The 16465-nt window shown below is 35.1% G+C and overlaps 1 pseudogene; it reads left to right on the forward strand.

Moving 5' to 3' along the window:
* The window catches only part of LOC120079882, a 43628-nt pseudogene extending 29626 nt beyond the window's left edge, over nt 1–14002 (forward strand).
* Nucleotides 14003–16465: the final 2463 nt, after the last annotated feature.

Below are 16465 nucleotides of genomic sequence, written 5' to 3' on the forward strand. Positions count from 1 at the left end.
GCCTGACTTGTGGCACAAAAGACTATCTCATATTAGTGAAAAAAGGATGCAAGCATTGTCCAAGCAAGGAATTCTGCCCAAATGTAAAGCAAGGAATCCCTTCCTTTTATGAACACCACCAAAGCAATCAGACAAAGTTTCAAGCAAGGAATCCTTTCCTTTTGTGAACACTGCATTCTAGGTAAAGCAACAAGACAAAGTTTCACAAAATCTCAGCACACCACCAAAGGAACAATGTTCCTCCTGACCTATGGGGACCATCTCTTACACCAAGCCTTAGTGGCTCAAGGTATTTTTGAACCTTTATAAATGACTTTTCTAGGAAGAGCTGGATATACTTTCTTAAAACTAAGGACCAAGTTTTTGGGAAGTTTAAGGAATGGAAAGCCATGATAGAAAATCAAACATCTAAAAGGTTAAACTACTTTAGAACCGATAATGGGCTTGAGTTTTGTAATGAACACTTTGATAAATTTTGTAGTGAGAATAGTATAACTAGACATAGAATAGTGAGGTATACACCTCAACAAAATGGGGTTGTTGGGAGGTTAAATAGAATCATAATGGAAAGAGTTAGATATTTTATCTCTGATGTTATCTTAGGAAAATATTATTAGGCAGAAACTGCAGCCTATACTGTGTATACCTTGAATAGATACTCTCACTCATCTTTAGAGTTGCTTACCCCTAAGGAAAAGTAGACTAATCATCCTCCTAACCTAGATAACCTCAAGGTCTTTGGATGTGTAGGGTTTGTACACCAAAATAAGGGAAAGTTAAAGGCCAGAGCAGTCAAGTGTATGTTTGTAGGCTTTACAGAGGGTGTCAAGGGGTTTAAAATGTGGCATCCGGTTGAGAGGAAGTTCATAGTGAGCAGAGACATCACCTTTAAGGAAGAGAAGATGTTTATGCAAAAGGGGAAAAAGATTGAGGATGAAAGAGAGTCATCCAACACAGGTTTTGAGGTGAAGTTACCAACTGAGTAGCCAATAAAGTCTAGCCAATCTAGTGACACAGGAGAAACTGAGGAAGATGTTGGGGAACATGAGGAGACAGCATGTAAGCAACCTGATTTAAGCAGTATGTCTAGCTAGGGATAGACAAAGGAGAACTATCACACCTCCAGCTAAATATACTGAAATGAACTATATGAATATGATTTTAAATGTTGTTGTAGCTCCTACTAACCAAGAACCAACAACCTTTGAGGAAGCAACAAGTTGTGTTAATGTAAGGGATTGGATTGAAGCAATGAATGAAGAGATGCATTCACTAAAGGTGAATGACACTTGGTCTTTAGTTCCTCTACCAAAGGGTTATAAACCTGTTGCCTCTAAATGAATTTTCAAACTTAAAGAAGGAGCATCCTGTGATCAAAAGCCTAGGTATAAAGCTAGATTGTTTGCAAAGGGGTTCAATCAAAGGGAAGGAATAGACTATTATGAAATTTTCTCTCTTGTTGTCAAACAGACTTCCATAAGATTTCTTCTATCCTTAATTGCTCAAAATAATCTAGAATTATATAAACTAGATGTCAAAACTGCTTTTCTTCATGGACATCTAGAGGAGACAATCTATATAACGCAACCTAAAGGATTTGAAGTTAAAGGAAAAGAAAATCTCTTTTGCTTACTCAATAAGTCTATATATGGGTTAAAATAATCACCTACCTACTCATATATGTAGATGACATGTTGTTGGCAGGTAGGTCCAAAGGAGATCTAATCCATGTTAAAAACCTCTTAAAAAGAGAGTTTGATATGAAGAACTTAGGAGAAGCAAGCAAGGTCCTAGGAATAGAGATCCAAAGGAACAAAGAAAAGTCTATTCTAAGCATCAATTAGTCCAATTATTGTGAGAAGATTCTTAAAAGGTTCAACATGAATGATGCTAAACCTGTGAGTCTATCTATTGCTCAGCACTTTAAGCTTTCCTCAGCTAACTCTCCTAAAGATTCTGACCAAGAACATCAGAAACAGATGGTTGTCATACTCTATAGTCAAGCAGTCGGAAGCCTAATGTATTTAATGATTTCTATCAGACCTGATCTCTCATATTCAGCTAGCTTAGTTAGTAGATATATGTCTAATCCTAGTAAGAGACACTGGGAGCTACTAAAAGGACCCTAAGGTACTTGGTTTTGTCTAAAAACTCAAGATTAGTCTACCAAAGGTCAGCTGAACCAAACTTAGAGCTTTATAGATATGTGGATGCAGACTATGCTGGTGATTTGGACAAAAGGAGGTTCTTAACAGGTTACTTTTTCCTTTACGGTCCTAATCTAATCAGCCGGAAAGCATCATTACAGCCTATAGTAGCATTATCTATAATAGAAGTTGAATATATGGCTTTAACAGAAGCTATCAAAGAGGCATTGTGGCTCAAGAGATTGTAGAAAGACTTTAGAATAGATCAAACAGTGGTGAAACTCTACTGTGACAACCAAGTGCTATCCATTTGTCCTAAAATCCACAATACCACTCTAGAACTAAGTATATTGATATCAAGTATCATTTCATAGAGATAAAATTGAGACAAAGGAGATAGAAATTTTAAAGGTTCATACTTCAGACAATGCAGCTGACATGTTAACAAAATTTGTTTCAAAGCTTAAATTGTTTAAATATTTAGAACAACTTGGCTTTGAGCGTCCAGACACAGGGTAGATAGATTGGTCAGAATCAGGAAGATCAAATGATTGCAAGGCATTAGAGTCAAGGTGGAAAATTTGAAGAAGCTTTGACTTAAGTACCTCAGTTTTTTGTTTGTTTATATAACTTTGTAAACGGTCAGTTGGTATACTCATAAATATCACTGATTTTAAATTCAACATAGAGAGTTATCGTCATTTTCCTTAATTTTCTATAAACAACAAAACTGTATGCAATCTTCATCAGTAAAAAGAATTTAGATCTTTCCATGGACGTAGGCAATCTTGCCGAACCACGTAAATATTGTGTCTTCATCTTTTTGCCTTATCTTTCTTGTTCAAACGAGTGTTTTCTTTACTACAAATCGTGTACCATTCATTAATCATTCAAATCGCATCAAGTAACTTGAATATCAAGTCAATCGTGCATCGTTCTTCGCTATCGAGTAGCTTCGAGTTCATCGTTTTCACCTTCGAGTCGCACCGAGTATCGTTCAAGAACCGTCGAATACGATCGAGTATTAGTTCAGTTGTCATTAACTTCCATCGAGGATTTAACAGAGACTCGTCAGATGAAGAAGGGAATTCTCATCGAGGATCGAGTTGGAAGACATCGAGCATCGAGTACCGAGTATCGAAGATTTGGCAGAATATTTCTAAGCCATTTCTTCATCTTTCCAGCGTTGATCTTGGGTATTTTGGCCTTGTAAAGAGTGGTTAGTCCAACAGATATAAACTCTACATATCATTTTTCTTTAATGGATTGGAATTCTTTCTTTATGATTGTGTATATATTTACCGCAGAGGTGACAGCGAAACCACCAAACGGAATCTCATGAAAGGAAAGTGAAGGCCATCCATTTTGTGCATCCAATAGAACTAAGCAATTTTTCTGGAAATGTTGAGCCACAATGGAACGAGATTTTTTTGGCATCTGGCAAAGGTGCCGGTGTTTTCAAATGTTATTTTCTGGTAAGCTGAATTTTTCACGTGCATATGTTTGCAATTATGGTTTACCTAGTCTAGTTTGTTGTAGTAAAGAGTGGATTTCTAAATATTCAATAGTTATAGCATTGCTTTGTGATCTTTGTCCGATGTTCAGTTTTGTTTGAAGTTCGAACTCCTGTTAAGCATGAAATATGTATAGATCATCTTGTAAAACTTTTCATTTTATCTGATCTCTATGTGGTTGGAGTTTAGAATCATGTGATGTTTAGGATAACCAGTCTATGCAATCTATAGTTTAAGAGCTTCAAATCTTTAACTTATATAGATGTTACATAGGATAAGAATGATTTGACCAGAGATGCAACTAGCTCGGTGCTCTACTAATAGTTAGACATGTTAGAGTTTTTGTGTTCTTTATTGAGCTACACTGCAGATTAGCAGTTTTGAGCATCATTCTAGTTATTTATATTAAAAGTTAAAATTAAATTGCATTGTCTTGGATTATTACTAATCCCTTGCAAATCTTTAAATACACTCTTCAAAGGTTTCATAGTGTCCAACATAACCTTTTCTCAACGCACCTAATTTTTACTTTTGCCAATCAGGAAGAAGTTATTAAAAAATGCGTTAAAACGCGTTATAATGACAAGGATTCATGTGAAAAAATGAGCTTGCATCGATCAGCACTAAAAATTTCCGCTAACCTTATATCATGCATTATTCTGCGTTAAAATGTCTATATTTGTAGCTGTCGCAGGAATCGATCGCAAAGTTGATCGCATGCGTTGATCTTCATGAAGACAAGTTCGTTGTATGGAATGCTACAACTACAAAGTCATAGCCGTGATAGAAGGTCAATTGCAAAGTGGGTGGAATGCGTTGATACTTCAGAAGAAACAATCATGAACATATACCTTAGGAGTATAAAAAAGATAAGATCATGATAAAATTTCACCTACCGCGTCAGTGATGACAGTGATTCAGAGTGAGATTACCAATGTTGTCGGTGTTTGAGCTCTATAAATAAAGCCTTGAAGCCCAAATTCAAGGCATCCGGGTCTCTGCCTTAGGCAGATTCTTGTGATCACATACAAAAGCATGAGTAGACAGTCTTTGAGAGTTCTTCATTCCCACAACCCTTTCCGATTGACTACCAAAGCTTCGCCGGAGATAGAGCTCAAAAGAGACTACTCCACTGGTCATCCATGGCACCACCGGCAGCTTTGATACATCTGATGGAAGCAAAAGATTGCCTACATCTAGCCTTCTATCCCTCTTCTTACCTCTGTATTGTATTATATTTTGGCTTAAGACATTAATACATTTTGTAATCAATGCATCTCTTTAGTTCCTTCAACACCATTTCCATCATCTTCTTTTACTTTATCATCTTTTACTTTCATCGCAATGAGTTAAGTGTAGATTGCAAGAGTTATCACATACTCAATCATGCGACATAGAGATATGACACATCTAGCAAACCACCGAGAAGTGTGCGTTGCATAAGTATAGTGAGTCAATCCTCTTTGTTTAGTGCGAGACTATCGCAATGCTTGTCTATGAGCTGGGTAGCTATAACCAACTGCCTGAGAGGGTAACTGGTAGAATTCGCTAAGCAAAGTGAGCAGTGTTCCTAGAGATAGGAATAATCTTATGCTCAAATCAATCATGCGTTATAGAGATATAAACATGTGGCTGACCATCGAGAGGTGTGCAATGCGTTAGTGTAGCGAGCTGGGATTACCCTTGCGACCAAACTTAATGACTTGGTGAAATTTTTCCTCAACTCTACTTCTCCATGCATCTCATTACGCATTAACAGTTGCCGCATCTCTACCAATTCTCATAGTCAAACTTCAATTGCTTAGTCTGTGTAGCTAGGAGTAGTAGTAGCGCATAACTAATTAACTTATTTCTTTTTCTTTTTATTCACCGCCTCAAATGCATTACTTACAAGCATTCTTTAATTGCAAGTCCTTGTGTTCGACCTCGGATCATCCCAAGAAACTTGCGTTCTTGTTATACATGGCGAGAGAGCAAGAAAACTTGTGGCAGGAACGCATGGTCATCACATAAACGATTAATGGTCATCACATAAACGATTAACGCATATTGCATATCCTTTAGATTATCGTGTGATCATCATATATACCATTAATGCATATTTTTCTTATCAAACGCATGATCAATGCATGACCATCGACGCATATTAAGTCATGATCAAAACAAGAATTATTTCCTTCATCAACTTTCCAGATGAAATCCATCAAATTCCAGGTTTTACGTCAGTCACTTTTTCATTACATTTCAACTTGAATACATTGTTCTGCATATTATATTATTTAAGTTAGAACTCTGGCCGTAAAGGGTCTGCTTGCTGAAATTAAGCATTCAGACTTGTCCCAAGTGCATTATATTCTGAGCTCTGTCTAAAATGAAAATTACTGATAAATTGGTAAAAGTTCAGAAAATTAGAAATTGTCTCTTTGTTAGACTTGTCCTTATAGTTTGAGAGTGCTTGTAGAATATGTGCCTTTTCTCATATGAGTAAAAAAATTAATAAACAGGATAATTTCTTACAAAGAGCTTTGAGCTACTTTTAACTTTTCTCAAAGGTATTTTTATGGTATTTGCGAACAAGATAAATTTTAGTGGGGAGCGCTTTCAAACACATACCTTGACAATATTGTCTATTTTCTGCCTGCAGTGAATCTCTTTTTTAATAGGGGACGAGATGCAAGGCATATTAACTCTAGCCATAAAGAATTGGGAGTGTTTGGTGGAAATTCTAGTCTTCTTCCTCAGTTTGGACCAGAAAAGAATTATGGAAGTAAAGGTCAAAGGGCCAGTTCACACAATGTATGGCTGGTGTTTTACTTTCTTAGCACTATTTAATTCATAGTTTTCTCATACCTGACATGTTCAGAATCAAAGAAAAATATATCCAGGACACCATAGTTAGTCTTATGGTTATAAGATCTTGCATTGTTATAAGATCTTGCAGCACAAAGCTCTTGTTAATATATAAGTGAATCTGAAACCAGGAAAATTTCCAGGGTAAAGATAATTCCAGAGTGGGCATTTCCAAGTTTTATCACATGCAACTGATATGGAGATGTCCCCTTTTAAGAAGATGAAAGTTCTTCTGGGTGGCAATGGTCAAAATGGGGGACCTGTAGGAGCCTACGATGTGAAGGCCAGTGAGAATTCTAAAAGAGTAGCACCTCAATCTAAACCTATTCAAGATGAGAGAAGTAATGTAAGAACTCAACTTTTGGAGGTCACTAAGAGGCCAATAATTGTAAGTATTAGGTTTAAGTTTAGAGTTCAGCGGCAGGAAGCAATACTTCAATCTTGCATTTTTCTGAATGTCGTTGATACAATTCAGCCAAGTTTTATAAGCAACCATATTCTTGTTATCTTTGTCTTGATGTTTGCAGGATAAAAGCAAATGTGTAATGACCCGATCTTTGGAGTACTTTGACAAAGATCACTAAATACACATTTAAAACCCACATATTTTGTTTAAAAAAATTCATATACAATAAGGAGAGTTTTTTCAAAATAAACTAGAAAACAAATAAATAATAAATAGATAAAACTTTTATTCGAGGTCCCCTAAAAATAATATTCATAAAGAAAACACTCAAAACATTAAAATTTGTTGTCATTAAATTCTAGTTTCAAAACATTCAAATGACAAAAACATAGACTGAGTAGAAGCCATTTCTCTTGTCCCCATATGTCTCTGTCACGGGCCCCATCTAACACTCGCCAACATGTTCCTGTCATTCCCTAAAAAATATAAAGGAATAAAGGATGAGTATAACTATACCCAGTAAGTGACCCGCTACTGGGCCCTCTAGGTTACTTGGTAACTAGTTTATCTAGGCATCAGTGTACACCCATCATATCAGTCGTAGTGATCCCGAAGGAGCATGCATCAGTCCTAGTGTATAACCCGAAGATTCACCAATCAGTCATAGACATGAACGCAAAGGAACATGAATCAATCATAGACATGAACCTGAAGAAACATGAATCAGTCATAGTGTGTAACCCGAAGGTCTACAAATCAGTCATATACATGAACCCGAAGGGAATCAGTCATAGTGTGTAACCCGAAGGTTCAATAATCAGTCATAGACATGAACCCAAAGAAACATGAATCAGTCATAGACATGAACCCGAAGGAACATGAATCAGTCGTAGTGTGTAATTCGAAGGCCCATAAATCAGTCATAGACATGAATCCGAAGGAACATGAATCAATCATAGTGTGTAACCCGAAGGCCCACAAATCAGTTATAGACATGAACCGGTAGGAACATGAATTAGTCCTAGTATGTAACTCAAAGGCCCACAAGTCAGTCATAGACATGAACCCGAAGGAACATGAATCAGTCATAGTGTGTAATCCGAAGGTCCACAAATCAGTCATAGACATGAACCTGAAGGAACATGAATCAGTCATAGTGTGTACACCTACTTAGATAAGAAAAACTAATAGGAACCCTATAACTTAGCATGCATCAGTTTTCATATAACTCATATGTTATATTTTACAATCGCTTAACTTAGGGGTAAAATTTCATATATATTCTCAGTCAATGGTACAATCATTATAAAAAAAAATAGTCCAATCCAGTCAGTCAATGTCATTAAGTCATGTAGTTCAATCAGTCATAAATTATCAATCCCAACAGTCTAGAATAATTAGTCAAATCCATCTTAGCAGTCTCAAGAAACAGTCCATGTAATCTTAAGTAACCAGTCCATGTATTCTTAAATAAATAGTTCAAGTAATCTTTAATAAGCAGTCCAAGTAGTAGAGATGACTGGTTCGAGGCAAACCAGTATGAAGACACTTATCTCAAGTTTTAGTCAATAAGAGCTCAAACAACCTTAACTTTTATTTGCCCAAAAGATCACAAACCAAGTTCTAAGTGATAAACCAAAAATTAGGATTTCCAAAATAAGGCCAAAATTCTCGATCAACCAATTTACATCATCCATTTAGGCCAAATATTTACAGTCTCAAGGTCCAATTACTTACCCAAATTGTCTCAAAACTGATCTTAAATTTGGTGAACAACACTTCAAAATCCTTTGATTCTTGAATCAAACTCTATACCAACAATCAAAATTAATTCAATCATTTAGGACATAATTTCAATCACAACTTAACCCGAATGTCTCCAAACAACTTACCCAACACGTGGTTTGATCCCAAAACCACTTCGAAGCTTCAAAATCAACACAATTTAACAACTATATCACCAAAATTAACTTTTAATTTTAATGAACAACAGCTTTAGACCTTTTAATCCAACCTCCAAAAATCACAATTAAAACAAAAGTTAAGCCGACACTTAGTGGGTATTAAAAAATTCTCAACAAAGACCCAAAACCTTACAAAAAAAAAAAAAAAAAGGAAGCCTAACAATTTTAATCTTATCGAAAAGTACTTGAAGTGAGCCAAAACATAAACCAAAATTGGATGGGTATTCAAGATCTATCAAATAGCAAATAACTTACCAAGATATCAATTCTAGTGACAATAGCATCAGCGGCGGTGGCAACCATAGATAGGCAGCAGGTGTTGCTGCCAAACGGCATAAATTGTTTAGGCTAGCAGCTGGTAGTGAGGGTCTTGCATGAGGAGGGTTTGCGAGAGTGAGAGAGAAGGGGAATTTCCAGTTCTACAGATTTTAATCAGCAACGATTACGAACAAACTAGAGTTTCAAACAACGATCCAACCGTTCAAAATGAAACTCTATTTGTCTCGAACATACTGATCAAATTTGAGCACGATCCAACCGTTCAAACTCCGACTATCACAATTTTGTGAATTTTGTGGAAGCTATCGCTGAAAAACCGAATTGCTTTCTCCGATTTTTGGCCTCTTTTCACTCTCATTTAATTTCGAAAAATCACAATCGTTTCATTTCTTTCAAAATTTGAAAAGATAAATAAAATATTTTATCACAATATCTCCAAAATCTCCAAAGATTCTATTAAATTAATAAATCAATTAACTTTCCAAATTACCTTAATTTAGGCTTCAAAAACCAAAATTAAATAGCATAAAATCCATCAATTTGATACAAATTAAATCATTTCAAATATTTAAATCAATTCAAAACCACATAAAATTAATTATCTCCTAAATTGTGTTAAGTTGGCTCCAAAATCCAAAATAAAGCATAATTCAATATTTTCAAGATTATTAGTTCGAATATCCAACCAATTAAATTCAATTTAATCAATAAAAATTTTTCAATTATTTCAATTTAATTCTAATTTCTAAAAATAAAACGAAAATTAAAACTCAATAATTTTAGATAAGTAACTTAAATTTTTTTGAAATACGGGATGTTACAAAATGGTTGAAGCAATAGGTGAATTGTCATTACCATTCACATGTTTGGAGTTGGATTATCTCTAGTTATGGTTCGGTTTGGAAGAATGCTAGCTTATTTTTCCATCATAAATAAGAAATTCTCTGTCTTCTATTTATTTTCTATTTGGATCACTCTAGCTAGTATAGGATTGGTCACTAGAATAAGTGCAGCTTTAACTCCCCATCACAATTGCAAATCTACTGAATCAGCATTCTAATTGTTAAACATGAACTCATAGGGAGAAGGTCACTGGGGGCCATTTGATTTGCTGCAAAATTGTATCCCTCAAATACCTCATAATCCTCCATGGTACCGTTAGTTTCATCCTACTGTCACCTAACGGTGAAGTCATTTATAGAAAACAAAGTAGAAAGGAGAAAGGAAAATAGGAAGAATCTGAAATATAAGTTGATGTAGTGGATATGTGTAAGATGTAAATGAATTCATGAAGACTTACAAATTCAATTTATTAGAATAGACAAACCTCCCCTTAAAACTCCTATACTCTTGTTGTTCCAAAAGTCCCTCAAAGTGTTGTCTATTTATGGTTTTACTAGAAAATGAAAATGATTAATAAATCCTGAAACACCAGTAAGCAAATCAAAATAAGCAACGTGATGCCAACATCAGGTCAAGGCATATAATTTTGACCAAGAAGTAATTCCCATACCCACCAACTTGATTAATATGTACTTTATTTATTTGTCTAGGGTTTAATAATCTTAGATGGGATGACATATCTAGAGTTAAATGCTAAACGTAGTTGTTTCGTGAGAATAGTTAAGGTCTCTATAAATTATCTCTTAGATAGTCATTCAATGTATATTTATTTCTTACGTCTTGAGTTATAATCAATCTTGCTTTCTTTTTTTTCTTTTTTTTTCCTCTTTTAATTTCTAGCCTTGGGAGCAAAGATTGCGACGTGCTCAAGAAGCTGGTACACTTGTATTATTGGAAAACATGAACTCAACAGTTTCGTCGTCAGACGTAGAGGTAAATGTGTTTCACAAAGTTTACAAGTAGTTAGTCATTAGAATGAGCATTAGTTAAATCTTAGTTTTTAATATGTTACTGACGTAGATACATCTCCTTTATCAGTGCAAAAATATGACCATTCTGTGTGAGAAATAGGCTATAAAATATGCGGACAAAATAAACAAGAGGTGGTCGCTGGCAAGATTGTAGGACACCTTGAATCAGATGGGAAATGAAAGTTGAGCCTTGAGTTGTGCAGAATCGTTATTATCATTTATATTGATTCCCATTGTGATTTTCTTTGCAGGAGTTAGTTCAAAAATCCCTAAAGAAAAAGGTTGATGTGAAGATGTTACAATGCACTTCTATTTGTAATCCATACTGCGGTAAAATGAGACAGATCTTACATAGTCTTATTGATCATTTACCACTTACGAGACGAGAACACTCAAGTTGCAAATATGGGTGGGTATTTATGGGTTGAGTTAAAGTTGGTTCAACTGAAACAATTTTGGGAGAATCACAAACCAACTTAGTCCATAAAATATTAGTTTATTTAAACTAATCTGACAAACTTCTAACTAGAGATGTCTACGGGGCGGAGTGAGAGCGGGAATGTCATTCTCCATCCCCGCTCCCCATTTCATTCTCCATTCCCGTGAAATTCCCCACAGAGATCGGGGCGGGATTCCCCACGGGAAATTTGCGGGGATCGGGTTCCCCGCGGAAAATTTTTCTCCGTTACTTTTTTTTTTTTTTGTAAAAAACTAATTAATTTAAATCACTAATGTGAGCAAATTTTAATTAAATAATTAACTTTATCACTAAATTGTTTATTATGTTTAGTTTTATATGAAAATTTGAATTTAAAGATAAATTACTCAAATTTTGGCTTAAAAAAGCTAATTAATATTTTTTAGTAGAAAAAATAAATATAAATCAAATTATTTACATATATAATCTAAATTTAAACATATTCATTATGTTTCCCAATAAATAATTAAATTTGAAATTTAAATATAAAATTATATAATAATAATAATAACATAACATTAAATAACTATACTAAATAAATATGTAAAAGCTAATCGGAGCGAGGACGAGGAACGGGGCGGGGTCGTCCCCGTTTAGCTCACGAAGAATTTTTTTTCCCCACTCCCTCCCCCAATCCCCGCCTAATCGGGGAATCCCCGCCCTGTTTGGGGAGGGCCCCGTCCCCGTAGGAAAATTGGACATCTCTACTTCTAACCCCACTAAATCTATATAGTTTGGGTTGGGTTGACTCATTCTTTTGAGTCACCAGAGTTTTTTTTTTTTAACATCATTAAAGTTGAAATAAAGATTATCTAACACATGACAGAACTCGTTACACACGATGTTACAATATTTTTAGAAACATTATAGATAAACGTAGAAAACTAAAGCCAGAACAGAACCCAGAGTTTGATAACTCAGTTCGGTGTAATATCACCTATGTCTAGGGGGCAGTTTGCCCGTGGAAAGATATATTCACTAATATAAAGTCAAGCAATTACAATGATGTACTTATCTGTAAAAAAACGGTAATTACAGTGACACCTGAATAGCCCAACTTAGAGAACAATCACTTAGGTCCCCCTAAGTGTAAGACTTCTTCTCAATAAAACTTAGGCTCCTCCTAAATGTGAGATTCCATTACCTTCAAGTGTGAGATTCCCTCTAACTTGGATATTAGTGGATGATCATTTGGGCTCCCCTTAAGTGTGAGATTCCCTCTTAACGTTTATCTTTCCACATTCAAATGAAGATACTCCACTTGATGAACTTAGGTTCCCTCTAAGTTTGAGAATCTCTTCTCAAGTTGTTGAAAAATAAACCACCACGATCTAGAGTAAGTCTCAAGATTTACGACAATACAATCTTCTCCAATGAAAGATTGACACACTTGTGCTTCGAGAAAAAACGCACAAGACAATCGGTTTCAAAGAATCTCAAAACGGCCAACCCTAAATTTGAACAAAACCACAATATATATATATATATATATATATATATAGATAACTTTGAGAATCTATTCAAAGAAGGAATAAAATAACTCTGCAAGGAAAAAGATAGCATGCTACAAAATCTGCAAAATCCTTATGGCGGATTAAGAAAAAATCATTGTCTGTCACGACACAATGTCCTTGGCAATATCCTAGCATGTTGCAAGACATGTTGTAGAGGATAGGAAGGTATATCAGCAAAAATGTACTATACATAACAACATATAAGAAAGCAATCTCAAGGCAGAATTAGCACGACATGGAATATGTTATATAAACATGTTGTTCAAATTTTTCTTATAATAAAAAAGACAATCATACTGCAATGACAAACAACCTAAGTAGAGTGAAACTCGGCAACTGAATTTTTCATGTCTTTGCAGGCAAGGCTTTGGTCATCTTTAAGTCAAAGGCAACAGCTGAAATGGCATTAACTAATTTGGATAACGGATGTCTAATGCTTTCTGATGGGAGGTAATATTAATTTATCCACTTAAGAAAACAAATACCAACTTTGTTGTCATCCTCGAAGCAAACTAATCTGGTTCATTGCTCTTTTTATTTGCATATATGCCATATTTAGATTTGGCCTTGAAGAAATGAAAGTTTCATTGCCCTATTTGATTGATTGCAGTGGTTACAGACCCATTGTTGGTAGTAAAGGATCCTTAGCCGACCCTAGCAAGGGAGTCAAATTTGTTGGCCATCTCACCCTCCCAAAATCATTGCATGATCACAAGCATACTAAAGAGATGGTAACTCATATTTATTAAGTATGGTAGCACATGCTTATTAGAATATCCCTTGTAGATTTTGAAGTACAACTCTCGTGTGCCTTTTTTTAATATTTTGTTCTGTCTCTTAGGAAAGTGCAATATCCACATCACATTGTTCTCAGGCTAATACTCTTAAGCATGATATGGCAATGGAGTGGGTACTATGGAAAGAACGATCAGATTTGTGTTGGAAAAAGTTGCATGAGGTACTACGATCTGTGTAACCATTTGGCGTTAATGAATATATAATGATTGTTTCTAAACACCATACCTACTGATTATCTGGGTATTTGAGGAGAGTCTCATCTCCTGACTAAGGATTGAGGAGGAAGCCCGAAAGCAAGACCAGAGGGAGGAGGTGAATGCCGTACCTGGGAGATTCGCCTCTGTCGTGGTAAAACCTAACCAAAAGTCAAAAGGAACAAAGAGAAAAGGTCAAAACCGTGGTTCCAACAACCAGAAACCAGCAGAAAACCCCTTCAGGAAAAACGATACAGTTTCTTTGCTTTAATTGTAATAAACTTGGACACATGGTTAGGAACTGTAGGAACAGGCATTGTCCTACTAGTAAGGTGAACCTGATAGAAGAACCGTTACTTGCCATGATCACAGAAGCAAATGTGATCGGTGGTTCTAAAGGGTGGTGAATAAACATTGGCGCTATGTGTCATGTCTGTCACAACCTTTGTCTCTTTAAAACTTATACTGAAACTGCGATAAGAATATTTTGTTGGGGGATCACCACCCCATGAAAGTTGCTGGAATCGGCAAGGTGGAGCTGAAGTTTACCTCCAGGAAAACTCTTATGTTGAAGGACGTTCTGCACACTCCGAAGATAAGAAAGAACTTGGTTTCGGGCTATCTCTTCAACAAAGTCGGATTTACTCAAACCATAGGGGCAAACTTATATACCTTTACTAAAAATAATGTATTAGTAGGGAAAGGGTATGCAACCGAGGGAATGTTCAAATTAAATTTAAACCTTAATAAAATGAAATCTTTTGTGTATATGTTGTGTTCTATGAATGTTTGGTATATTAGACTCTGTCATGTTGATAATAATTTAATTAGTAACATGATTAGGCTGAAATGATACCAAAGTTATCCTTGAATGATTTTGATAAATGTGAGTATTGTAGTCAGGCTAAAATTACTAAAACTCCGCATAAATCTATACTTAGGATTTCTAAGCCTTTAGATTTAATTCATTCTGATTTATGTGAATTTGATGGTATCTTGACTAGGAACAGTAAAAGATATTTTATTACTTTTATTGATGAATGCCCTGATTTTACTTTTGTATATTTGTTGGAAAAACAAAATTGATGTATTTGATGCCTTCAAATTATTTGTTTCTAAAGTAGAGAATCAGTTAATAGAAAGATTAAAAGACTTCATAGTGATAGGGGAATTGAGTACGATTTGGACAGCTTTAATGAGTTCTTTAACCCACATAGAATAATACACGAAAAAGACTGCACCTTATCTCCTGAAATGAACGGAAAAGCCGAAAAGAAAAATAGAACTTTAGCTGAGCTAGTAGTTGCTATCTTACTTAGTTTAGGAGTCGCGTCTTATTAGTGGGGTGAAATCATCCTTACCATTTGTTATGTCCTAAATAGAATCCTAAAGTCTAAAAACACAACTTCACCCTATGAAATCCTCAAGAATAAAAAACCAAACTTGTCATATTTTAGAACATGGGGTTGTTTAGCCTATGTAAGGGTTCCAGACCCTAGAAGAAAAAAAAGCTAGCCAGTAGAGCCTATGAGTGTATAGGTTATGCCATAAATAGTAAAGCCTATAGGTTGATCTAGTAAACCAATTTATCATTGTGTCAAACGAAGTGAGGGCTTGGGATTCAGTAGTCTAACCTCTGTTAGGAATCCTACCTCTATAGAGGAAATCGGCCCAGAACCTAGAAGAAGCAAAAGAACTAAAACCACCAAGGATTTTAAGGTTGACTTCTAGACATATAATGTAGAAGAAGATCCCAAAGATCTAAAGGTTGTCTTGTCCTCTGTAGATGCCAACTTATGGCAAGAAGCCATAAATGATGAGATGAACTCTCTTGAGTCAAACATTTCGCAGTCTGATTTTATATAAACTCTTTGTATATGATCCCCACACTCTCATGCCTCTACATGAACGATTAAGAATAAATCGTTTATAACACTTTACAATAATTGCAACAATTACAAAATGGATTGTATCCATAGTGTCACCAATATAAGACACCCAACCTTATCTAAATACTATAGACCATTTTGGTTATTACTTAAACATGATCCACATGTATGTCAACCACACATAAAATAACCTTAGATCTTAGTTTATTGGATTGAGTTAATGCAAAAATAAAAATAACTTCTATTTTATCAATAATAATTTGTTTATATAAGTTTACAAACTATGAGAACAAATAGATTTAGAACACCAATCTCAATAATTTTTCACTTATCTTAAAGCTAGTGAAGTATACAATACAAAGTACAATACAAGTAAAGTATACAATATAATAAACTAAGGCACAAACTATACCCAATAACATCTTCCACTTGTCCTAGATAATGTGGTGCATATCTCGTAGACTTAGACTTTCTAAATGCCCCTCGAACACTCAAGTCGTGAGAGCCTTCGTAAACAGATCAATAACGTTGTGCTCCGAAGCTATCTTCATGACTATC

This window comes from Benincasa hispida, chromosome 1 (genome assembly GCF_009727055.1).
Source record: "Benincasa hispida cultivar B227 chromosome 1, ASM972705v1, whole genome shotgun sequence".
Taxonomy (NCBI): domain Eukaryota; kingdom Viridiplantae; phylum Streptophyta; class Magnoliopsida; order Cucurbitales; family Cucurbitaceae; genus Benincasa; species Benincasa hispida.